Source organism: Ursus americanus, chromosome 22 (genome assembly GCF_024610735.1).
Source record: "Ursus americanus isolate L20-20 chromosome 22, mUrsAme1.1.p, whole genome shotgun sequence".
Taxonomy (NCBI): domain Eukaryota; kingdom Metazoa; phylum Chordata; class Mammalia; order Carnivora; family Ursidae; genus Ursus; species Ursus americanus.
In genome coordinates, this window is record NC_142148.1 from 46,441,483 (window position 1) to 46,467,213 (window position 25,731).

Here is a 25,731-nt window from a genome sequence, read left to right on the forward strand (position 1 = left end):
TCAAGAAGGAGAATAGGGAGGTGGGCGGAATGACCACTGCTCACCCATCTGCTTACTAAATCAAACTGTGCCTGAACTGGCCCCACCTATAATATAGGCAGTGCGGCCACAATAGATCCCACTTGTCTTGGAGCTAATGTGCTGGGGTGACAGTTTGCTGGCCAGAGCCTTCATGATGTAGGACAGGTAGGACGTGACTCTGGGGCTTGGTTTTCCATGGATGTTAAAGACCCCTTTCTCTCAGCAAACAGGGTTGAAGAGGAGAACACACTCCAGGGAGCTGATCCACCATGGGGGCAGCAGCCAGCAGTGGTTACACAACATTCCTGGAGGACCTCTGATTCCTTATCCTACTTCTCCTTCAGATAGTACGTTAAAAGAGCAAAATATTATGTAGCATGTGGCAGATGATGGAAAGCTTGAAGGGAGAACAGACCTGGATAGTTTTGTCGAGGTGTTTTAGCAAGTCTCAACAGGAAGTGGTTGCTAAGTCCACAGGGTCTCTACAAAGAGCCATCTGCCCCAGGAGCCATGTCTCTGGTCCAACAGGATGAGGAGACACTGTATTTACAGCTCTGCTAAGAAGCAGCTTTCCAGATCTGCAAGGCAAGGCAGGGGAAGGTGTGACATACATTCCCTCCCTTCTCCCTGCTTCAATATCATAGCAATGATCTTAGGTATAATCTAGTTTCCGATGCTCTCTGTCCTTTTTTCACTGATTTTCTGGTCAAGGCACAGGTTTAGAATTTCATAGAGAGGGTTCAGATCTCCGATCCCCCACGCATAAGAGGTATGATACTGAGCTAATTATTGACCCTCTCTCTGAGCATTATCTTTCAATCCTACAAATGGGGATAATAACATTTATCTCATAGAATTGTTAAAAGAATAAAGATATATCAAGAACCCTTCATGCACTGCCTGGCACATATTAAGTGTTCAATAAATAGTAATCATTATTGTCAGCAGTTCTGAGACCTCTTGCTAGGTTATAAAGCTGAGCATCCAGTAGGCAACTAACTGAACATAATGCATACCTCAAAAACCATCTAGAAAATTTGAGGATGTAAATAAGCCCCATTGTATAACACATCAAATGGTGATAGGTACCCTTTTCATGCACTGCTGGCTGGTTTCACTGTCTCATTTTGCCAAAGTCACTGATGGACTAAAGACAACAGCTGGAATGTGCAAAGCTGCTGTCTCTTGCCTCAAACCTTCAGCATATGAAGCAGAAGATGCAGGGAACCAAGGTCCAGTGCTCAGGTCACCTCTCCATCATCCATGGCATCTGCAACATGGAACACCCAGCAGCTGAACATCCAAATATTTTTTCAGAGTCTACTTGCGGCTGCATTCTCAAAATCGCACACTGTACATACCAGGTTGCATACACACCAGGCTTGCTCTCGATCTGTGTCAAATGTTCCGTGTACAGATCAGGAATCCATTGTCCTCCTCTGTGGGGGCAGGAAGTTCTCCTCGGAGGACTCGCTTCCTGGCATGCCACAGGGATAGCAGCTCCTAACCATAGAGGGTGGTGACAGTGACGGGAAAGTTCATCTGGACAAGTCCCGCCCAGGAAGGCAGTGACAGGGACAGCCCATGCCTGACCTAAAATGAGCTCAGACACACATGCAGAGAATCTGGAGGTCAACCTGTCCAAGGTCCCTGGCCTCCAAGACATCTCCCAAAAGGCAGCGCCCATGGAGGTGTGCCATCCAGGTCTGTCTCCAGGAGAAGCTGGTGGACAGCCTTCAGTTGTCACACCTCTGGGTCCACTGTGGCATTTCCACCAAGGCCTCACTCTCCCCAGGCTACTCCCAGCTGAAGACTGAGCACGGCAGCCTCTCCTAGAGCCAGCTATCCTGCCCGAGTGGGACCCCCTGGGCAACCTTGGCACCAGGGCTCTTCTTGGGCTTGCTAAGGTTTCTCAGAGCACCCCCTCCCCAACAGTCCATCCTTCACACTCTCCTTTCCCAGGTATCAGAGCTGCATTGCACTGGTTTCCTTGACCCTTTCTCCTTTACAGACAGGGAGCTGCCCAGTAAATCTCCTGCATGTCAGATTTCATCTTGACATCTGCCTCCTGAACTGACACATCAACCAGAGTCACCCTGAGCATCTCTAATGGCAGGAACTCCCAAGGAAGCCTGCTCTGCTTTTGCGTCATTAAAAATTTCTCTCTTATTATTTCGTCGGGGTGCTGGCTGAAAACAATTTGATTCAGATGGTTCAGATAGGAGCCTTTAATGGAGGGAGACACTCTGATATAAGAGAAAAAGCCAGGGATGATGAGGCACCAGGGATGGGCAATCCTAGAAGTGGTGCATGCCCTGGGGCTGAACCGGGGCGGGGGGTGCTTTGTGTCCTTGCAGCTTCGCAGGACTGGAGACACTCCCAGGGTGCACTCCGCAGGGGCACTGGGCAGGGCAGAGCCACACTAAGGGGGGGCAAGGAGACAGCAACAGCCCCTTACCAAAGTACCGTGTCCTTTATTTTGTGACCTCTTGTGGGTTGCTGTTTTGTTGCAAGTCTCGTTTTGTGTCTTACTCACGATTCCCCAATATTAATGTTTACTTTTACATTTCCCCTATCCCCCCTCTGGGTTCATTCTATGGGTCTCATGAGGAAGGGCTGAGGTCTCCGCCCAACACCATCCCTCAGACACACTCCACTCCTCGTGCTGTCAACCAAGGCCAGGATGAGCCTTCCGTGGAGCGTGTGTCACAGACGGGACCCTGAAGTCATCTCTCTCCACAGACGCGGCATCTTGGGTGGAAACCCTGGGCTGTCTGAAAATGTTTACCAACCCACAGAACTCCATAACCTCTCGCTGACAGCTGCTGATTCCAGAAGTCGGGGACCGCCCCAGCCTGCCTCATTCCACAGACTGTTTGTGCTTAACTAGTACTCTAGCCGACCGTGCCCTGCACCGCCCGTCACCATGCTAAGCTTGCAGATCTCCAGTGATCGGGTGCAGGTCACTGCACACCCACTCAGTGTTTTGAAAACCAGACCCCAAGGAAATTTCACCATCATTGAGTTATGATATACAAAATATAGGAAACTTACAAAATCCAAATTTACTCAAAAAATCCCAAAGGAGTGGATTGCTTAACTATTATGTTTCATATGGGACAGGCACATGATACGTAAGACCTGGGTTTATCCTGCTACAGCAGCTTTACTGATGCATCGATCCAAACGTGGTGCTATGGCTCCGACACATAAAAGCCAGAAGGCCATGACATGGGATGGAGACAAACCTGCCCTTTCATAAGCACGGCTTCCCAGACCATGTGAACTGACCCAGGAGAATGAGGACTTAAAGCTACAGTAAGCTCTTTACTCTGAAAGCTGTACTACGGTACAGAAATGATTGAAAAAGGATGAATGGGTTTGATATGTAATGGAATTCTCAGACAATCTTTCCAGACACACCTCAGCTGCAGAAAGAGAGAACACCTTGAATCAACACTCTAATCCCACCCTGAGAGGAATATCCACTTGTCAGAAGCCAATGAGCCCACAGAATGGGGACCCAAATCCTCCCCCAGTGCCCTGCAACCCATACCCCAACCTCCCGTGGCCCCTGCAGGGATACATGGCCCCTTGGAGACCTTGGGGACAGTGGGCCCTGGCATGGGCCGGCCGCGTTGCTGGGACCTTACAAAATCAGCCACCTGCGGCTAGCACCTGCGAGGCCGGGGAGCTCACTTCGCACGGTGCTGAGTAGAGAGCCAGGCCGGCTCGCTCACCGCTGCGTCTTCAGTCCTGATGAGCACAGGCCCGGCCTGGCCCACAGCAGGTGTGAGTCAGTGTGCACACAGGCCTGTCTTTGGAAACCACCAGGGAAGGCCGACCTTTACCTGAGCCCAGGGTTCCTGGAAGACAAGGAAGGTAAGAAATCCCCCACCCTTGGAGTTCTGGAAAGAGCTTACGACAAAGGACTACTTCCCGGCACAACTTAGATGAGACTCACCCTTTCTGTCCGGTTTACCTGTGACAAGGCCAGCACAGGCCCTCCAGACCCCCATTCTTTGCCTCTTAGCAAATTAGCTGAACTGTGTCATATCTCCTAACCAATCTGAACAAAATGCTCCCCAGTCAAACTTGGGTTAGCAGTCTCTCCTTTCTCCAGACCCTGAACTTCGCTCACCCCCAGCCTGAGCCCGCACACGGCCATCCACACGCCCCCCTCCCCGAGAACAGGCGGATGTTGGGGTGATACACCACGCCACCTCCACCCGTTCACCCCACTGCACCGATGTTCTTCTCAGCTTTGTCCAGTCTGCCCTATGAAAGGAAGACCCTTAGTGTCTAACCCTGGACACACCGCAGACCTCAGGTCACAGCTCTCTCTACGGCAGTCCTCCCTTCCTCCCTGCCAGTAAAGCCTCTTCCTGCTGAGGCCAGTGTGTTCCTTACTACCCCGCTCACTTACCTGCCCTGAGCCACAGCCTCTGAGAGAGTTACCTGCATGACCTGGGTTATCTAAGTCTGCACACGGTATTGTTTTTACAAAAGAGCAAGCAGAAGAGAAAGACAGAGAGAGAAGGTGAGGCCTGGTCACAGAGAAGTAAGTGCAGCAGTGCCCAAGCCAAGCCAGACTCTCGGAGCCAAGCCCGCCCACTCCTCGCTGAGTTCCTGAGTTCCACCCCATGTCCTTCCTTGTCCCTTTGACAAGCCCACACAGGCCCTTCTCCACGGAATGAAGAGCTTCCAGTCTCCGGGAGATTCTGCCTAGGAATCCCCTGGGAACAACTTTCCACGACTCCTCTCCCCCAAATCAGCCAGAAGGTGTACTTAGTTTCTTTCCATTTAAGAACTTCTTTCCAAAACTCTGAGATGAGAGTGAGTCAATAAAAAAGTCAGTCAGATGTGTGGTTCTTCTACAGAGTTGAGAAGATGTGAAGGAGTCTGTGTGCCCAAGAGGCCCATGGTGGTCCCATGCCAGAGCTTTTCTTAAATGTGAGCCACACCCACAGGTAAGCCCACATCCCCTACACCCCAAAATACCTCACACAAGGAAGGATGGACACCATGCCTTGTGACTGGTGACGTGAGGAAGGTAACAAGAGTCAGCTACCACCAGCATCTGCTCCCCTCTCTCTCTCTCTCCCTCCGCACCCCCATGCTTCCCCAGGGGACCAGCCACACTGTGGGGAAGCCCAGCCTGTGCAGGGAGACACATGTGCGTCCCAGCCAAGAGCCAGCAGCCCGCAGCTTGTGGGTGGATGAATCTTCAGATGATTGCTGTCCCTGGCAGTCACATCTCCCAGCTGAGGCCGCATCATGGAGCAAACACAAGTCACCCACCGGTCTGAATTCCTGACTCAGGGACACTGTGGGAGATTATAAATCTCCCGGGTTTGGGGGAAATGCGTATGTGGCAAAGGACAACTGTGCAGGTGTAGGGCGATGGTCAGCCAGTGCCTGGGAGCCCAGGCCTCTCCTCCTCCTGCCCGCGGCCAGCCTCGTCCCCTGTGGCTCTCCCATGGCCCGGCCTTGTCTCTCCCTCTCTGTCTGTACCTCAGGCCCCATTTCCACGACTGGCGGCGTTCCTCTTCTGTCTGGGGTCTGTCTGCAGCCTTCTGTGCAGCACGTTCCTGCCACAGCTGTCTGTACAGGGGCCGTGGGACAGCCTGATGCGTGCAGCCGTGTGACGGGGGTGACGTGGTTTCCCAATTAGAAGTGACATTTCCGATGACGCACCCCTGGAGCCTCTGAAAAAACCACACTGTGGGTAATTAGCAAGATAGAGAAGGGAATTCAAGAGAGAAGTCACTACTGGCATCCTCTTTAGCCATCGCCTTCAACCACAGCTGGAGTCAGATTTCAAACACCACCCTGTCTCCACCACCACCTTCCGTCCTGTGGCTCCCAGGCTCCCACACCCCACTGCTCAGCCTGCTTCACCCCAACACTGGCTGCTAATACCTCCCTCAGCTTACCACCGACAGCCCCTCCTGGCCTCACACCCCACCAGCCTGGGTCCCAGGGTCCAGCAAAACACCTGCTACCCCGACACGCCCGGCAGTCCTCGGGTCCCCAAGGCTTCTCCTACAAGAGTCCTGCTTGCCTTTGCCCTCTTTCCCTCTTCCTTCTCCTGCTCAAGGCCTCTGCTCCTACTTCCCTGAACAAAGGTGAAAACAAAAGCGCTTGCCTCTTCCCCTCCTCTTCTCACTGACGGGGCCCTGCGTGTCCCACACCAGTACTCAAGGTGTTCAGGGACCCCCTGCCCACTGGCTCCTTCCCCTGACTGCCCACCCCTTCATTCTCCTCTCCCCTCCACTGGACACAAGACAGGCTCTAGGTATCCCCAGCCCAGCCTGTCTACCACCTGCCCCGGTGGCATGGGCCAGGCCCCCATATCTCTGGCCATGAACCACCTCCTCACTCTAGACAAGCTCGTTTATTCCCAGGAAGGCAAATAACCCTGTTAATCATGATGACTCGTAATGGTAAACTCCGACCAATTTCTTGCCTGTGCTCCAGTTGTGATTTTTCCAAATGCCTCAGGACTGCCCCACATGGGTGCCTCATGGCCCCCAAGCCCTGCATGGGCTCAGAAGAGGCTCTGGCTTCCTTCAGCTGTGGAAATCCTGATGCTTCCTTTTTCCCCAGCCCCAGAAGCAATTCCTGTGGATACAATCTCCAATGCATCTCACCCGTGACTCCTTTTCTGTTTTTACTGTTACTACCTCCCCTGGCCGCTGTGACTTCTTTCCTCAACCATAGGCAACCCTTGAATGACACAAGGGTTATGGGCATACGGGCATATAGCTTCTGTCTCCTCAGAAACTTAACTACTAAATACCCTCCTGTTGACCTTATCAATACATCAACAGTTGATTGACACATATTTTGTAGGTCGTATGTATTATGTACTGTATTTTAAGATAAAATAAGCTAAAGAAAATATTATTAAGAAAATCAAAAGGAAGAGAAAATACATTTACAGTCCTATACTGAATGTATAAAAACAACCTGCATTTAAGCAGAACTACACAGTGCAAACCCGTGTTAGTCAAGGGTCAAACATACTTCGAATGTCTCCGAGTTGCCTCCACCTACCGCCCACCCCCTCACATCTCCCACCCCCTCCCCACCCCCTCCACCACACCCACCAGCCCCACCATCACCTCCAGCTCTCCAACCCATTTCCACAGAGCCAAAGTGTCGATGCCCTTTAAAGTACATGAATTCTCTTACTGCCATGCCTTAAACTTTTCCACTAGTTTCCCAATAAAATTCTCTGTTCCTTGGCATCTGGGCCCAAAGTCATTTGTCTCTAGAGACCCCTCTAGCCTCATCCTGTGCCACTTTTTCCCTACCAACGTTGAGCACCAGCCATGAGTCTCATCCATCCACTCCTTCAACATTCCAAAATCTTGTCTACCTCAGGGCCTTCGCATTAACTGTTCCCTTTGCCTAAAATGATCTTTCCCTCCTCATCTTTAAGAACCTGGCTTAGGGGCGTCTGGGTGGCTCAGTTGGTTAAGTGTTTGCCTTCAGCTTGGGTCATGGTCCTGGAGTCCTGGGATCGAGCCCTGCATCAGGCTCCTTGCTCAGAGGGGAACCTGCTTCTCCCTCTCCCTCTGCCTGCCACTCCCGCTGCTTGTGCTATCTCTCTGTCAAATAATAAACAAAATCCTTAAATAAAAAAAAAGAACCTGGCTTAAATGTCCTCTCTAAAGAGGCCTTCTCTTGACAATTCTATCTAAAACCAGTCCACCTTTTTACTCTCTCGTCATTTATTCTTTATGGCTCATTTCTTCTCAGGTGGGTCAAGCAGGGCTGGGTTCTGTCTCATTCTATTCGTTTGCTTCATAACACACAAGTGTGTCCCAACCTTCTTTGTCACAGTCTGTGTGTGTGTGTGTCCATCTGTCTGTTTTCACCATTCAAGGGCAGGACAATGACCATCACTTATTGCTGCATTTCTAATGGCATTAAGTTGACAGTTAATATCTGTTGGTTGATGGGGCGCCTGGGTGGCACAGCGGTTAAGCGTCTGCCTTCGGCTCAGGGCGTGATCCCGGCGTGATGGGATCGAGCCCCACATCAGGCTCCTCCACTGGGAGCCTGCTTCTTCCTCTCCCACTCCCCCTGCTTGTGTTCCCTCTCTCGCTGGCTGTCTCTATCTCTGTCAAATAAAATAAAATCTTTAAAAAAAAATCTGTTGGTTGAATGAATGAATGAATGAATGAGTAAATGAATGAATGGATGAATGAGTATGAAATATGGGGCAACACCAAGGAAGCTTCAGGTTTTCATTTGTAATCCTTAATCCTAGAAGACAAGAAATGATGCAAAGTGCTGTCATATGCTTACGTTTTCTCGTATGTACCCTCCACAGGACAGAAAAACAAGGCAAAATGCAGAACTTGTTAATCACAAGAAAAGAGCCACTTTTTTCTGCATGAATTCAAGGAAGGAAGCATTGCCCTGACTTGTCCACTTCTAGACTTTCTGAGAAAAAGCTGGCAGGGCAAGTCCACTGGGACCGCTGCTGGTTGCTCACCAGCAGTCCACAGTGAGGCCAAGAGTGACGTCCTTCACTGCAGGACTGATAGCAAGACAAGGTCTGTCTCCCCCACTGCTGGCCAGGTGCCTTCAGCCACCTGCTGTCATGACAGCTGGGGCTGTTGCTGAACTAACTGCTATTGTTTCATTGCTTTGACTGATAAAGGGAGATTAAGTGTTTGCCTTTGTGTTTGTCTCTGGAGTTACAAAGACAAATAGGAAGAAAGAAATCAGAAAATTCTCTCCACAACATTTTCAGGTTCCCAAAATGATCCTTGGCAAAAGGGATATTAGACTTACCTGTCCTTAATTTTTTTTTTAAGATTTTATTTATTTATGTGACAGAGAGACAGCCAGCGAGAGAGAGGGAATGCCGGGATCACGCCCTGAGCCGAAGGCAGATGCTTAACGACTGCGCTACCCAGGCGCCCCTGTCCTTAATTTTTAGAAATAGAAATCATGACAAACAGGTTATTTCAGATCTCCACATTCCATCAGAGACAAGTGACTGAATTGTTCTCTCAAAGATCACCTTGTTTATTTGTTCTAAATACACACACAAGTGTCCATCCAGGGTCAAGCACCAAGCTACAGCTCAAGAAACAGAAACGACCAAGACACAGTCCTACCTTCCAAGAATTTGCTTGTAATTGGAGAAGCCAGAGAAGTGAGTAAACACTCCCCAAATGTCAGGATCTGGCAATGGCAGAAGTGTCCCCAGGGCATGGCCAGTGGGGTGATTTGAGGAGTTGGTAAGGGGGCAGCCAGGACAGAGGAGGAGAGAAGTGCTCCAGAGAGGATGGACAGATGTGGGGGTTCCATTCTGGGCAGAGGTTCGGGATGTCAGGTTTATGTGGGTATTGGGGTTAAATAGACCAGCTTCGCCTCTTGGCTCAAAAATTGGCATCTAATGTCGTTCAGTGAAGAATTCTTCCCACAGGAGGCCAGGCAAGGGTATGGTTAGTGCTAGGGACAGCACTAGGAACCTTCACTTTTTGTAGGAGTTTGGAGGCCAGAGAGTATCTCACCTCTTTGTAGAATACTCAATGCAGATGTGGTTTTACTTTGTTGTTATGGTCCATCTTTCCAAAGACCTGGGGAGCCCTTTCCTTCACCACTATCAACACACCACCCCCCAGACCTCTGTTGGGAAGACTCCCAGCTGGGCCAGTTGTTGAGAGTACAGAGGTGGAGAAGATGGCTTTCATCTCCCCCAGGTGCCACAAGTTCACCCTGCCTTCATGTAGAGTTTAACAGGAACTCGTTTCCAAAAATGGTTCTTGGTTGAGTTTCTTCCCCAGCTTTGACTTGCCTTTCTTCATGAACTCTCGCCTAGGGTATCTTCACAGGGAGTACATTTCCAGAAGATGGAGAGGGCATCTGGGGACTGTGGGGGGGGGGAACACAATACCGAAATCTTTTGTCACCATCATGCTCAGCAGATATCATGAACTCTTGAAAAATAATTGTAATAATTGCAATAACTTTAGACCATGAAATGAAGTTTTGTAAGAGTTGCTAAATATGTAAAGCAAACCCCAGACATCATGGTACGTCACCCCTAAATACTTGGCATGAAGACACTTTAAAAATTGATTCTGGTATATTCAGGGCCATGTCTCCAGAAAAATAAATAAATAAATAAATAAGCAAGCAAATAAAATAATCCCCGATTCAGAAAGAACATGCAAAAGATGTTGAATTTTTGGTCCAAAGTTTGCAAGTTTAAAAAACAAAACAAAAAATAAAAGAGAAAACAAAGCTTACAAGTTTATATTATCTACAAATACCAAACATATATATATATATATACCAAATATATACACCAAATTTTGATATGGAGAGTGAATTTCTTGAATTGAGTAATTTCAAATAAATTTAGGCTGTTGCTTATTTACCTTTGCTCAATATAGAGCAGTCAATGCTGCTTTCAAAGTACAAAAATGGCCACATAGTACCCTTCCAGCCACTCTCTAAAAAGATAGTCAAGTGTGTATCTGTTTCAGTTTCCTACTGCTGTGTAACAAATCAACCCAGTAATTTGTGGCTTAAAGTAGCTGTGATTTTCTGCGGGTTGCCTGGGCAATCCTCCTGCACTCATCTGGGCTCACCGCTGCGAATCCACTCGGCCTACACAGGGCTGGGCATTCCATGGCCACCTCGCTTACAGATCTGGTTGGCAGTCAGTGATGGCTATTGGCTGGGGTGCCTCAGTCCTCCTTGACATGGCCTGTCAGCCACCCACCATGGAAGTCTCAGGGCCTCAAGAAAGGAACAGCAAGAGCTCCAGGGCACTTAAAGGCTCCAGAATGGGCCCAGTGTCACTTCCTCCACGTTCTGTTGGTCAAAGCAGTTCACAGGCCAGCCCAGATTGTGGGGGTGGAGAAACAGGCCTCGGTGCCTGATAGGAAGAAGTACAACATCCCACTGCAAAGAGGCATGAACACAAAAAGGTGATTTGCTGAGATTCACCGGGGACCTTTACTATAACGATCCATCGCAGTGTCAGGCACAGCATAAACAAATCTGATTGTGCAAACTTCTGCTGAAGTTTGACAGGAAGGCAGATATCCTCAAGAGATGCCCCTGATGCCCAAGGAGACAGGCTGCTGCTTCTGGGAGGGAAGCCTGGCCCCAGCATCAGGGATGCACATTTGCCACAGGTCTCCCTGGCTTATTCAGGTGGTTCCTTCAAACTCCTGAGAAAAGGACCAGCAGGAGTGTGTCCCTGGAGCCTGAGCCTGAGCCACTGTCCCACTAAGTGCGATTGCACACAAACATTCATCCAGCAGATAGGACCCAGCCAGCATGCGTCAGCTGCTCATTTAGCGGACACATCTATGAGAAAGCATGTTTTCCTGGCCTCGCTTTGGGGTGAAGGTCATTGCTGTTATTAATTGCTATTCAAAGAGAGAATGGGGTCGCCCAAGGCTCCTGCAGACCCTGGCTGACACAAACAAACACTCTGTTCTTGGCAAACCAAAAACTCCCGTCTTTGCAGAATTTTCTCTGGAGTTGAGCATTTTTCTGCTCCATTTCCAGGCGCAGTCCACTGGGGAAATTGCTTAATATTTGAGCAAACTTGCAGAAGAGCCAGAGGTTTGATCAGACAAGCATGATTCCCAAGAACGAGAGCTCAGCCGGCAAGGAAAGTGGGACAGGTGAGAAGCAGTACCCTTCCCCACCACCCTCCCACCCCAGCAAGCTCATTAAATTCAACTGCATCCTGGTGAGTCACAAGGATTTACATCCACAGTTACCTGGCAAGATATCCATGCTGAACAGCCACAGACCCCAAGCTGGCCAAGTACATTCCTGTGTATCCCCCCAACCCCGACACATCAAACAATCACCCACCCCCCATCTTTTGCTGGACCAGGAAGGGTTCTGGTTTGCAAGCAACAGAACCTAAAGCTGACTAAACTTAGGCAAACAGGGAAATTACATGTGAGGAGATCAGAGCCCACACAATGGATGGGGAGTTTGAGAGCTGCTGTCTTAAGGGCTGCTCTAGGATCACCTGGTGTAGCCAACAGGCTCCAGGAAGCCTTCCCAGTTTAAAGACATCTGAACTGAGCCCTGAGCATAAATAAGAATGATAGGTGCATGGAGGCTAGGGAGACCCAGCTAGCCCTCCCCCACCTTCAGCCTCCCTCAATGCTTTCCAGCTGGCTCTCTTGGACCACACTTTGGTAACCAAGAGAAAACCAGACAGGCAGACCTGAAAGGACCTAGGGGTGGCCTAGTCTGGTCTCATGGGAGGAGCAGCCTTTGGGGGCCAGGAGGTGGGAATTTTTGTCTAGGACCCCAGGAATGACACAACACAGCTCTGGGCCTCCATTCCTTCCAGAGAAGGGAGCAGTCCTTCTGGATGACTTTGAAGGCCCATCTCCCCTTATGTTCAGTTAACTACAAAGAATCCAGGCTCTCCTGGGCTCTGATTTCAGCTTTACAGAATCTGGTCTGGTTTGCCAAGGAGCTGTGTGGCTGCTAATATTTCCTGAGCCTCTGTGAAGCCCAGCTCCTATTGTGATCAATTTAACACTGAGGCTCCAAAGTCACATAGCAATCCTGAGCCAGGGGTCTCCCGACTTCCATTTAATCTGTTCCCAAATGCCTCTGGACTTCAGAATCCTCCAGGTACAAATGTACCCATGTGCCAATAAAATGGCTCCAATACCCCCAAAACCACCACAGGCAGCAGGTGGCCTAACGTGCTCCCACAAAGACAGCTATTAGCGGCAGTGGCATACAGCATCCATCCCCCACATCCCTAGTCCCCTCTGTGGCTGTTCCTTGTCATCTCTTGCAATTCATATCCACCTGCCCCTCTGGAAGGATCTGAGCACAGGCACACCACAACCCACTCCTGGCCTCCCACACTATTTGGATGCCGGAGCAGGGCTGGGCTCTCGTAAGATGAGGAGGTCTTCTCTCCAACCCTATCCCACGTGTGGTCTCCTGGTCCCCAAAGCACGATGGCCTTTATTCACATTCCAAATGGGGTTCTTCTTCTGAGGGGCATCCCTGGCTTTGAGCCTTGCTCAAACTGGTCCATAAGGCAGAGCTCAGATGTCCTGCCCTCTTCTCTACAGGCTACCTTGCCGCATCAAATTCCTCCCTGGCTGAAAAACTAAAGCCCCAGGCTGACCTGGTAACATCATCTCCTGGGTCAAGTGTAGACTGACAACGCAGGATTCCCTGTTCAAAATTATTAAAAATTCTAGGATAGCAATTGGAAAGCCTTGACCTCGGGGCAGGGCCCATCTGAGCAGGACCCTGTGTGACTGCTCAGGCCGCATGCCAGGAAGCTGAGCCTGCCCCCAAGCTTTTGCATGGGCATCCACTGGTGGTGGAGAGTCTCATGGGCAATGTCAGGGCCAAAGGGCCCTGTGACTAACAGATAGGGAAACCAAGGTGGTACATGTTTGTGTATTTGCCCCCGGCTTTCTTGCACTCACTGGCCTCAAAGTGCTCCGCAAATGAACTTAACAAAGGAATGAAGGAAGGAACAGAAAGAGGGAGGAAGAAAGGAGGGAAGGAAGAAACCAGAAAAATCAGAACTGGTACTTAGGTTTTCTGGCTCTTTGGTCCCAACTGCTAAGACAGTGTTCTGGGAGTTGTGTCCACCCCCACCTCCACCCTCCACCCCCACCCCACCCCTTTAGAAAAGGCATTGTGTCTGTTTTATAACTGACTCTCCTTTCCCACTCTTGCTAGGAGATCATGCCTTACCCTCTCAGCTGATCTTCTCAAATATTTTACAAATGTCCTCCCCATTTGTGCTCTCCAAGATCAGTTGGGCCCCCAAGCAAGTCTGAGAACAGAGCCAGGTTTTCAGGGTTGAAACCCCTGCTTGGAAATGAGATTCACCCACTTTTGAGAAGGTCCTAAAGCAAAACCGCATATCTGTCCTTCTGCCTCTGTGGGAAAGACATCTCTGGAAAGGTCCCCATTATTTCCCTATAACACTTCTGCTTGTGTTCTGAGCCCAGGGTGAAAGCCCTCTCCTGCAGGCCCCCAGCCAAAGCCAGGTGAGAAACACAAGAAGGAATCGCAGTGGTACCCAAACAAGGGGAAGCTCTCATGAAGAGCTTGTTCCACAAACTCCTTGTATTTGAATTAATCCCACCCCAATCCCCTTCCTTCCTTCCTTCCTTCCTTCCTTCCTTCCTTCCTTCCTCCCTCCCTCCCTCCCTCCCTTCCCTCCTTCCTTTTTTTGTTTGTCCTATTCCTCAAAACAAACAACTTTTAAGCTGACAACAAAGAGAGGATAAAACCAAAATAATCTCCCCTGTGTGGTTGCTGACTCCAGATCTTGCAGGCACAGAGCCCCGTCTGACTCTGCTTTTTCATCCATTTCTGGCCCTGACCCCAACTGAATCCCCAAAGTGAGGTGCTGCTATCCTAAACGGGCCCCAGGGCAGTGAGCGGCCTTGCTCTCTGCCTGCAGAGCCCACACAGAGAGCTGTGCAAAGGGTGGGGCCAAGCAAGAGAGGGATTCTGGTTTCCATTAAGTTTACACCAAGTTAACCACACAGACCTATTCTCCTCTGCTAATTCCAGACATTCTGATCTCTAATGTGCTTTGGGGTGCAGTACACTCTGGAAGCCAGAGAAGGAGAAGACAGAGAGAATGAAGTGTGCTGTCATAAAAGCCCAGGGTTGGCTACCTAGACAGGTATTGTGGCCAATCAGGTCACTTACAGGGTGCTCAAGGTGGTGGCCCTTTAGAGGAATGCCATTCTGAATCAGGCTATGCTACAGAGGCCCCAGTCTTCCTCCTTTCCCTGCTCTACCCCTGCCAGGCCCTGCTTGGTAAATCCTGAGTTTCACAGGATGTTAGATCTTGTCATCAGAATCAAAATGGCCACAATTTTCAAACCATCATCTTTTGGTTATTTGTCTTTTAAGAAAAAGTCCAACAGCAGAAGCTGATATCTGGGATTACCTAGAAACTAGAAATGATTCACATTTGGATTTTCCCCATAAAATTTGAGAACGGAGGACCAATTAAATAAACCAACTTGGGGCAGATGCTATGCATCCCCCCAGCTGCCCCCTTCATTCACCAGCAGCCCGTGTTGTCTACTAAAGGCTCACTCGTGAGCCTTCCACCCCACCCTGCGAAGCTCCCTTGGCGGAGGACAGTCACACTGAGTTCCATGCTGTCTTCCTTCCTGCATGTATTCATGCATTCATTTATTCACTCATTTGCTCACTATTAGAAGAGTGTCAGACTACAGTAAGTCTGCGAAAGTCCGGCAACAAGGGCAGGGAGCAGGTGCACAGGAGGAGGAGAGGTGGGAGAGAAAGAAATAGAATGTAATCAGCGTGCAGGCACACATTGACTATTCACTGTTTATGGGCTTTTATTGACCTATTGATGGAAACACTTGTAAATAGCTAAGGATCAACCATGCTGAAAGCAAAACACAGTCCTCCTTTAATTTCCTCTGAACTGAAAGAACCTTGCAGAATTCCGTATGCAGCACAGTACAATGTAACATGACGTTAATGCTATTGCACAAGATATGTTTCATCCAGAACTTTTCCACCTCAGCCCTGCTGACATTAGATGCTGGCTAACCCTTTGTTGTGGGGGCTGTGTGCATTGTAGCATGCTTACATTGTAGCATCCCTGACACCATATGCTAAATGCCAGTAGCATCCCACCCACAGTTGTGACAACAGACCGTGTCTCAGACACTGACAAATGTCCTCTCAGGGGTAACATCAGTCCCCTTGAGAGCCACTGGTTTAGAGTGACAACCTAGAAGAACTAAACACTTCTTTGGGGAAAAACCATGACTTACCAATCCTCTGCTCTGCAAGATCCTTTTTCAATAGGAATTGGCCTTCGAAGGCTCCACCATCCCACCATAATTGGCAAGCAGAAAACAAGATCCCAAATTCTACAGTGATCTGTTCCAAGCATCCTGTTCTTCAGGATGTTTTTGCATCCAGTTTCTCTGAAACCAAGGTTTTACTGTGTTGAGTTTTTATCTCTTAAAAAGCTGGGACCCTTAGCTAGGAGTGGCTTATTTGTTCATTGATGCTTTCCACAAATATTTCCCGAGCACCTGCTGTGTGCCAGCCCTGTTCTTAATAATGAGGGTACAGCTGTCCACGAAGCAGAGACAAGCCCAGCCCCCAAAGCTCTTCCCGTCTTGTGGAGAGGAAGGGAGATCGTGCACAAGACAAAGAATATGCAGTTTCAGTGGCAGTCATGCAGAAACACAAGGCACCAGACACAGGGGGGTGCGGAAGTGTGATCTGTTGTAGACAGAAGGATCAGGGAGAGTCTCTCAGGTGAGCTGACACTTAACAGAGACCAGGATGAAGAGAGAAAGCCAGCCCTGTTGGTATCTGTGGAAAGGCATTCCACCTGAGTGAACGGTAGCTGCAAAGGCCGAGGCAGGGGCAAACATGGAGTGCTCTAGAAAAGCAAAGAGGCTGTTTTGGCTACAGTGGGTACAGATGCATGAAGGTGTGAGTAGGAGATGAGGTAGGTGAGATAAAGGGGGGTATATATCCTATATCATGCAGGGACTTTGTTGGCATTGGTAGATTTTGGTTTTGGGTCAGAGAGGGAAGCCATTGGAGGATTTGGGGCAGAGAACAGTGAAGGCCTTGGGTGAGGGCAGAAGGAGAAAGGCTATATAGGACATGTGTGTTTATGAGATCAACACAAAATCCTCAAATAACAGACATCAATGACAGACCTTTCTCTCTCTAACATAAACGAAGTCAAGAGGTAAGCAGATCAAGGTTGATATTGTGACTCCAAAATCTGCTTCCCTGACAGCCTAAATTGCTGCCTCATAGTCCCCAGAGGTGCTTCAGCTCCAACCAGCACATGTATATTCCAACCAGCAAGAGTGGAGAAAGGGTGAAGAAGGACCTGTTCTACCCACTTACACTTATTTCCTGGGAGTTGTATAGGACACTTCTGTGTATTTCCTATTGGCCAGAACTCCAGGGGAGACTGAGGATTGCAGGTCTCCATTCAGAGCCACCAGGTGCTTTTCATTTTTAAAAAAAAAAATGGTTCTACTCCTAAAGAGAAATAAGAACGTAAGTATTGGGGAGCCACTAGCTGTCTTTAGCAGGAGGCTACTGCACCCGTGCTGGTGAGGGGGTGAGGGCAGGAACTGGGAGTGGTCAGATCCTAGAAATATTTTGGAGGCAGCACTGACAGCCTTTGCCGATGGTTCCGGCACAGGTGTGAGTGAGAGAGGAGACAGAGTCTTCTCCTATTGCTGCATTAACAAATTCATTACCACAAACCAGTGGCTTCAAGAAACACATGTATTACCTTACAGCTGTAACTCAGACATCTGCCTCAGGTCCTGAGGGGCTGCAGTCAAGGTGTCAGCAGGGCTGTGTCCCTTCTGGATGCTCTAGGGGGAATCTGTTCCCTGCCTTTTCCAGCTTCCAGGGGCTCCTGCATCCCTGGCTTGTGCTGCAATGCTCCAACCTCTCCTTGTCCTCATTACATCTCCTTCTTGGACTCCAAGCCTCCTGCTTCTCTCCTATCGGGAGCTTGTGATCACATCAGGCCCACCTGAATAATCCAAGATAATTTCCCCATCTCAAGACCTTCAACTTCCTCACAACCTTTTGCCATGTGAGGTAACACGTTCCCAGGGTCCATCAAGTAGGGCTTGGACATCCTTGGGGGCCGTTATTCTGCTTCCGTAGAAGTTCTGACAGAATAACCAGGAGACTGGATTTGCCCTTTAGAGAGATGGAGAAGAAGAAGGTGGGTGGGGTGGGGCGAGAGTCAAGCATTGGGTTTTGACTGTACTGATTTGAGATACCCTACTATCCCCAAGAGAGAGGCATGGGTCTTTGAGGCTGAAACTCTGGGATCTGAGCAGGAAGTGTGAGTTGGGGGTCAGCAATGCTTGGGTGGTTGTGCAGCCTCAGGACTGGCTCTGACCATGTCAGGCACTGGAAGAAAGGACAAGGCATGATAACTGAGAGCCACACACCGAGGCTGTGAAGGCGGAGACGTGAGGCAAACCCAGCAAATGAGACTCAGAGGAGCTTCTGGTGGGGAGAGGCCCCAGAAAGCGTGTGCTGTTTTGTGGGTGTCGCTTGGGAATGGAGACAAGAGGGACCTCCTCTCTGGCTTGTGCCCTCTACTCCCCCCACTCCCCACTCCAGCTCAGAATAAACACCATTGGTTGAAGCAGAAGAAGGAGGCCCGGGAGGCAGCTGGGACAGCTGGGTGGCCGGCCTGTCTGGGTCAGTGTTGCACTCCGGCTAGCAACTCCTGAGGTGCTGGGCTGTCTTGACTGCCAGTGTGCCCCACAGACACTCCCCACCCCCACCAGCTCCAATGTGGAGGCTGGGCCAGCCCTTGCGGTTCTTAAGCAAAACCATCAGGGAACCATGAGGAACAAGATTTATTACTCATGGGTTCTAGAGGGTACATAGCATACTCAAAAGCCACACAGCCAGGTGTTGGGGGAAGAGAGAGAGAGAGAGAGAGAACACGCATGCAGACCTGAGGCTCTGCCTTTCCTAGGGTAGGGTATCTAAGGTTTCACAGGTTCACTCTGAATTGGCAAATTTAAGGCATAAGAGCAGGAAGGGAGAAGTGGGGTCACTCACGTCGTCGGGTGTCTAGGCCACCCTGCGGTTTCTGAGAGAGAACCTTCATGGGTGGGGCAGCCTGTTCCCAATGTAGTTATGTAGCCAGAAGCTGTGTCCTCCACCTGCCAATATGTTCATTCGAGATGCATGTCTGGAATGGATGCCTCAGCAATCAAAATCCTAATGTCAGGCACTGACTCTCCGGGCAGCCACGTCCTTTGGGACCAGTTCTTGTCTTTCAAAGGAGAGAGAGCAGCACATTTACTGGCATTTACTGGCACCAGGCCCCACCCTCCTCAACAAAAGGAGGAGGGTACTACCTTTTCTGCAGCAGTAGTTCTCAACCTCAGCTGGACAGCTTTGAAAAATGGTCATGCTTGGGGACAGCCCCAGAAATTCTGAATTTAATTGATCTGAGGGGAGGCCCAGACTTGGGAATTTTCAAAAGCTTTCCAGTGGCTCTTGTGTGCATCCAGTGTTGAGAACCTCTGCTCCACAGCAAACAGCAGGCTCTGAATTAACCACAATCCTGGCAAGAGGCGACTGTACTTTACACTTCGGCAGCTGGAAGTCTTTGTGTCGTAACTCTTCACCAAGTGCTGGTGGGCCTGTGGAAGAGCGAGCTCTCCCACACGCAGCCAGCAGGAGGGGGAAATGGCACGATCCCTTTGGAACACAGTCTGGCATTTCTCACAGAGTGAAATGTACCCTTAACCACAAGACAACGAATTCACCCAGATATTTACTCAAGGGAAATGAAAAGACAACACCACGAAAGGACTTCCACACAAATGTTCCCTAGAAACTTTATTTCTAATAAGCCCAAACTGGAAAAACCTACATGTCCAGCAGCAGGGAATGGCTGAACAGTTTGTGGTCCATCCATACAAGGGTCACTACTCAGCAGTAAAAAGGGACAAACCGTGCATACACCTGACATCATGGGTGACTCTCAAAGGCTTATGCTGAACAAAAGAATCCAGACACAAAGCATACGATTCCATACGAGTACGATTCCATTCCTGGCAGTTCTAAAAGACCAGGGGCCAATACACCATGACAGAGCAGAGGCTGCCTGGAGCTGGGGGCGAAGGGACTGAACTTTGAGGATGATACAGCGATTATATAACTGATGGGTGCAATGTCTACACAGGTGGTTTTTTTCACAGTGAAGACTTCATCGGGATGCCTGGGCTTGGCGCAGCACAGACCCACACTCCCGGCACTTGTCCACGCCCCTCCTCCGCCCCTCTTTTCCCTCTCACTAAAACACCAACCTGCATCCACCTGCCTCCCCTCTGTCCTTCCAGCCCTGCTCAGGACTCCTGGGTTTTTCCATCATTCGCTCATAACAGCAGAGACCCCCATACATACGAACAAAGGACCCTCCCTGCAAATATGTTCTGTTGTCACAACCCAGATACTGCTTGTCTTCCTGATGGGATCCCATCAAAGAGCAGATGGATGCAGCTAGGAACTGCTGGACTGATCAGGGACATAAGTCTAAATGAGGCCCAGACACCTGGGGAGGCTGAGGTTCCCCCCTCTGTGCAGACGAGGCTCCTGGACCCCCAGCCAGAGTGCCTATACAGAGAGGGTCAGACCAGGATGGGGGACAGCATTGCCATGCGGATCCTGACTGCAGCTCTGGGTGGGCTCTGGGCGGCCAGTCTCTAAGCTGTTCGCGACAGCCCTAATGCCCACCACGGCAGAACGGATTAATAGATCACAGCATAATGCACAGTGGAGCCATCTCTATCCTGGAGAATAAACAATCTGCAACCCCACACAACCCCATGGGGAAACTCAAATCATAATGTTGAGAGGGAGGCAACACCCACAAAAAGCAGCGTGCTGGGTAAGTGTGTCTATGGGAAGTTCAAGCGCAGGCAGATCAAATCCTGGCTGCTGGCTGCCCAGACAGTGGTTTCACTGAGGAGTAATGGCTGGAGGCATAGGGGAGATTATAGGGTGCTGGTGATGTTCTTCTCAGTATGAGTGCAGGTTTCACTAGGAGCTAGACACATAGAATTTTGGAACATTTTTGATGTTTTGTGTATATTATGTTTCAATAAAACAATTAAGAGGTGGGGGCTACTGTTTGAGGCCTCACGGTGGAGACCTGTCTCGGTGCATGTCACCACCGCAGGCCAGCTTGCTGCTATTAGAGTCTACACAGGAGAGAACTGAGGACTGGAGGTGCTAAACCCTTGCCCGACATGGGGGTGGGGGAGGAAAAGACCTGCCCTCTGAGCTCAGGGCGCTGGGTCCTTGAGGGGTGCAAGCAGCTCCTCACTCTGCTCCAGCAGCCGGGTCCATCTGCCCTTGCAACCACATTATCAGAAGGTTCACCTTCAGGAAAGCCTCAGGGACATAGTTTCCATCACTAAGATCAGCAGGAAGCACCAGGAGCCGGACAGGGTGTAGGTGCCGCTTCAGCGGGAGCTGGGCTGCTGTCTGGGGTGGAAGCACCTCATCTGAGAGGACACTGGTCAGGTGCCTGGGATGCAACCGGAGGATCAGCACTAATACCACTGTTCCTGTGCTTCTCCTTTACTTTGTTTTGTTCTTTTAAACTCGACTCCCCGGGATCAGGGTTTCACCTGAAAGTTTAGAGTCATCCAAGAGCCCTTCAGAAACGCCAACAGGCTACACTACTTACAAGCTCGGCCCCAGCCTGACAGCAGGAGGCTGCTGCCCTTCACGGACCTGAAGCCTCCTGTGCACTCTAAATTCAAACCACCCTCCCTGGCATTGTGAGGTGTGTGTGTGATAATACCTTGAGGTCGCTGTTGTTATGATGTATGATGTATGTGGTGACACCTCACTACTATGGTGGGATATGCCATGTGGTGACACCTCACTCTATGGTGGGAGATGCCGTGTGATGACACCTCACTACTACCGTGGGATATGCCATGTGGTGACACCTCACTGCTAAGGTGGGAGATGCCATGTGATGACACCTCACTACTACCATGGGATATGCCATGTGGTGACACCTCACTGCTACGGTGGGATATGCCATGTGATGACACCTCACTGCTACGGTGGGATATGCCATGTGATGACACCTCACTGCTACGGTGGGATATGCCATGTGATGACACCTCACTGCTATGGTGGGACATGCCATGTGATGACACCTCACTGCTACGGTGGGATATGCCATGTGATGACACCTCACTGCTACGGTGGGATATGCCATGTGGTGACACCTCACTGCTACGGTGGGATATGCCATGTGGTGACACCTCACTGCTATGGTGGGATATGCCATGTGGTGACACCTCACTGCTATGGTGGGATATGCCATGTGATGACACCTCACTGCTATGGTGGGATATGCCATGTGATGACACCTCACTGCTATGGTGGGATATGCCATGTGATGACACCTCACTGCTACGGTGGGATATGCCATGTGGTGACACCTCACTGCTATGGTGGGATATGCCATGTGATGACACCTCACTGCTATGGTGGGATATGCCATGTGGTGACACCTCACTGCTACGGTGGGATGTGCCATGTGGTGACACCTCACTGCTATGGTGGGATATGCCATGTGGTGACACCTCACTACTACCGTGGGATATGCCATGCGGTGACACCTCACTGCTATGGTGAGATATGCCATGTGATGACACCTCACTGCTATGGTGGGATATGCCATGTGATGACACCTCACTGCTATGGTGGGATATGCCATGTGGTGACACCTCACTGCTATGGTGGGATATGCCATGTGGTGACACCTCACTGCTACGGTGGGATATGCCATGTGGTGACACCTCACTGCTATGGTGGGATATGCCATGTGGTGACACCTCACTGCTACGGTGGGATATGCCATGTGGTGACACCTCACTGCTATGGTGAGATATGCCATGTGGTGACACCTCACTGCTATGGTGGGATATGCCATGTGATGAAACCTCACTGCTACGGTGGGATGTGCCATGCGGTGACACCTCACTGCTACGGTGGGATATGCCATGTGGTGACACCTCACTGCTATGGTGAGATATGCCATGTGATGAAACCTCACTGCTATGGTGGGATATGCCATGTGGTGACACCTCACTGCTATGGTGGGACATGCCATGTGATGACACCTCACTACTGCCGTGGGATATGCCATGTGGTGACACCTCACTGCTATGGTGGGATATGCCATGTGGTGACACCTCACTGCTATGGTGGGACATGCCATGTGGTGACACCTCACTACTACAGTGGGATATGCCATGTGGTGACACCTCACTGCTATGGTGAGATGTGCTACGTAACACCTCACTGCTATTAGGATATATGGTAGGTGAAAACACCTCGCTGCTGCTATGATATATGTGTGATAACAACTCAAACTATTATAATACTTGATATATGATAATACCTCCCTGAAAGTATAATATGACATGTGATAACACCTCCCTGCTGTAATGACACCAGGCCTTGGCCCAGCTTCCTGCACACCCCTTCTGTGTTCACAGTGACAACCTTTGACTGTGTATTGCTGCCAACATGGATAGCAAGTGTCCCTGGGAGGAAGGGAGAGAGGAAGGCCTAGCCCGTTTCATTGATTGATCTTATTTAAATTAAGTATAAAACTTTTTTGAATCCTATAAAAATAGATTTTTTGAATCATATAAAAATAGAAGAAGATATCAAACGGGAAGTAAAGTTCTCCCTCCACCCCATGCACCGCTCTGCTACCACCGTGCCCAGGGTAGAAATGAGGATGCTAGGCAGACCCACCCTGCCCAGGGTGGCTGCCCAGTGGCAGCAACAGCAGGGTAACTGTGGGCCCGTTGTCAATGCAAGTGTTCCGAGCCACTCGCACTGCTGACTTCGACCTGCAGCTCCTTCTCCCTGACTTTGCCAGGGACAATAGACCCTGTCGTGGAAATCTAGGATTTTAGTTCATGCCTGTAACCCTGGTTGGTCATGGGCGTTAAGCCAGGGAAAGAGGCATGTTGGAGGTGGGGTGACCATTCATCCTGGGAATGAGGGTTTCTGGGGACATGGGGCTTTCAGGGCTGAAACCAAGACAGTCCCAGGTAAATTGGAATGAGCAGTCACCTTGGCTCCAGGCCACACAGAGTGAAGGAAGGTAGGAATCCTGAGGCAGGGTCTCCTCCTTCACCCTTAGCCGTCCTCTACCCTTAGGGAAGAGACACTACATGGTGTTCTTGGAGGAGGAGCCGCCTGTGCTAGTAGGTAGAGTTGATGCAGGGTCGTAGAGATGGGGTTGACCCACATTCCCAGGGGAAGCCACACAGCAGAGCAACCCAGGGCCATATGGAGCTGTATCACCCGACCATATCCATACTCCCACCTGTGGGGGTGGAAGCTCACCCTGAACTTGTGTGCGTGCACCTCCCAGGGGAGGACTCTGGACTGCACAAACCTCACTGACTTCTCCAGCAGACGATGGATGGCTGAGCTCTTTGACGCTTTCTGTCTTACCACATTGGCAAGAACTGCTTCTAGACAGAAAGGCACACGCAGAGGTCTGGACACCCTAGCAGGGTGGAAATTGCCACTTAGTCTGTACCCCACAGTCAAAGTCAAGTGATCCACTTGTGACATTTGGAGGAAGGAGCCCTCCCCTTGCCCCAGAGCCCCAAGACCAGCTTGGGAACTCTCAAGGTGGAGCAAAACTGCCCCAACCAGGCTGTAAAACTGTTATTGCTGGGTGTGGGCTTATACCTGTCATATAAAGGGGAGGAATTTGGGGTCTGGATTCAGATCCTCAGGCAGGACAGCCTGGAAGACATTGAGTCAGCCATTCCTCAAGCCCTTTTTGTTGTTACTCTGAGTTTAATCAGAACACCATTTTTCCACTTGTCCCACCGCAGTCCACTCTACCTAGGGGCTATGAGGTCAGACCCTGGAGTAAAGGGACAGAGTCTGAGCTCTGCCTTTCCTTCCCAGAATTTGGAGATCTGGAAACCAAGAGACAATCTCTAACCTGAAGCACGCAAGAGTGAGGAGGCCCAGCAAAGCACCGTCACGTGGTTAGCATAGTGCCTGATGGATGCACTCAATAAATATGAGGTATATTTAGCCGCTACTGGGTAGACTGGTAATGAGTTCTGGCAGGGTCTCCAAGAACACCTGAGTCTCTCCTTACTCCCTGCCCCAGGGAGCCCACCAACCACACGGGTAGCCAACCCAGGCCACTGTAGCTGTGCAAGTGCCAGATGCCACCATAGACCCCCACAGAGGACTCCCACTGCTGTGTGCACTCTGGGCTAGCCTTTCTAGCTGTGCATTGCACACCACCAGCCTGACACCCATTACCAGCCTCTGCTGCAGTGTACACACACCAGAGGGGGATACTATGAAGACATATGTGAGTATGCCAAGAGTCAAGGCCCTTGCAACTAGCCACCAGTAAGTTTATACTTTGCCCTGGACCTTGCTACCTAGTCTGGCCCCCAAGACTGCATATGTGTCTGCACCTATCTAGCCCCTGCCACTATATAGGCACCTGTAGCAGGCCTCTGTGGCTGAATGTGTGCACACCACCAGCTCCAGCCACCACCACTGCCTGCTCTGGTCCCTAGCCCCTGGACCTGGAGGAGCAGCTTAGGACCTCAACAGCCCTTGCAGCCACCTTACAATGCTTGCCAAGGACTACCCAGTTCTGGTACTGTGGATCCTAGTGCCCAAGCTGGAGACATCATGCATACCAGACTCAGTGCTGCCACAAACCCCCACACTTGGCACCCTGCACTGCTACACCCAGGGTCACAGCACACACCAGCATGCCCCACCTACAACTGAAAGTCTTCCTTTACCAAAGTCAGCCCGTAAAATCTAAAAGAGGTGATTACTTCTTCAAATGCACAGACACAAGTCTACAGGGATCATGGAGAATCAGAGAACACACACACACACACACACACACACACACAGAGTAAGCCTCCAGTCACTGCCCTGAAGAAATGGAGATTTAAAATTTGCCTGACAAAGAATTCAAAATAATTGTTCTAAAGATGTCCAGAGAACTTCAGGAGAACACACATGAAGAATTTAACATATAGAAGAATTTAACATATAAAAGAATCAAACAGAATTGTGCCG

General features: G+C 50.1%; 1 long non-coding RNA gene across 3 annotated transcripts in view; it reads right to left on the minus strand.

Moving 5' to 3' along the window:
- LOC123779065 (uncharacterized) overlaps positions 1-25,731 on the minus strand; it is a 55,201-nt gene that overhangs the window by 20,352 nt on the left and 9,118 nt on the right. Inside the window, exons 2-6 of one of the 3 annotated variants that reach the window (XR_015720973.1) lie at positions 9,162-9,919; positions 5,536-5,729; positions 1,383-3,887; positions 1,111-1,291; positions 437-599 (exon numbers count right to left, since the gene is read on the minus strand). This is a non-coding gene — a long non-coding RNA (uncharacterized LOC123779065). Of the gene's footprint in view, positions 1-436; positions 600-1,110; positions 1,292-1,382; positions 5,730-9,161; positions 9,920-25,731 lie in introns of all 3 variants that reach the window. The other 2 variants (XR_006776070.2, XR_015720972.1) reach the window with 2 other exon arrangements.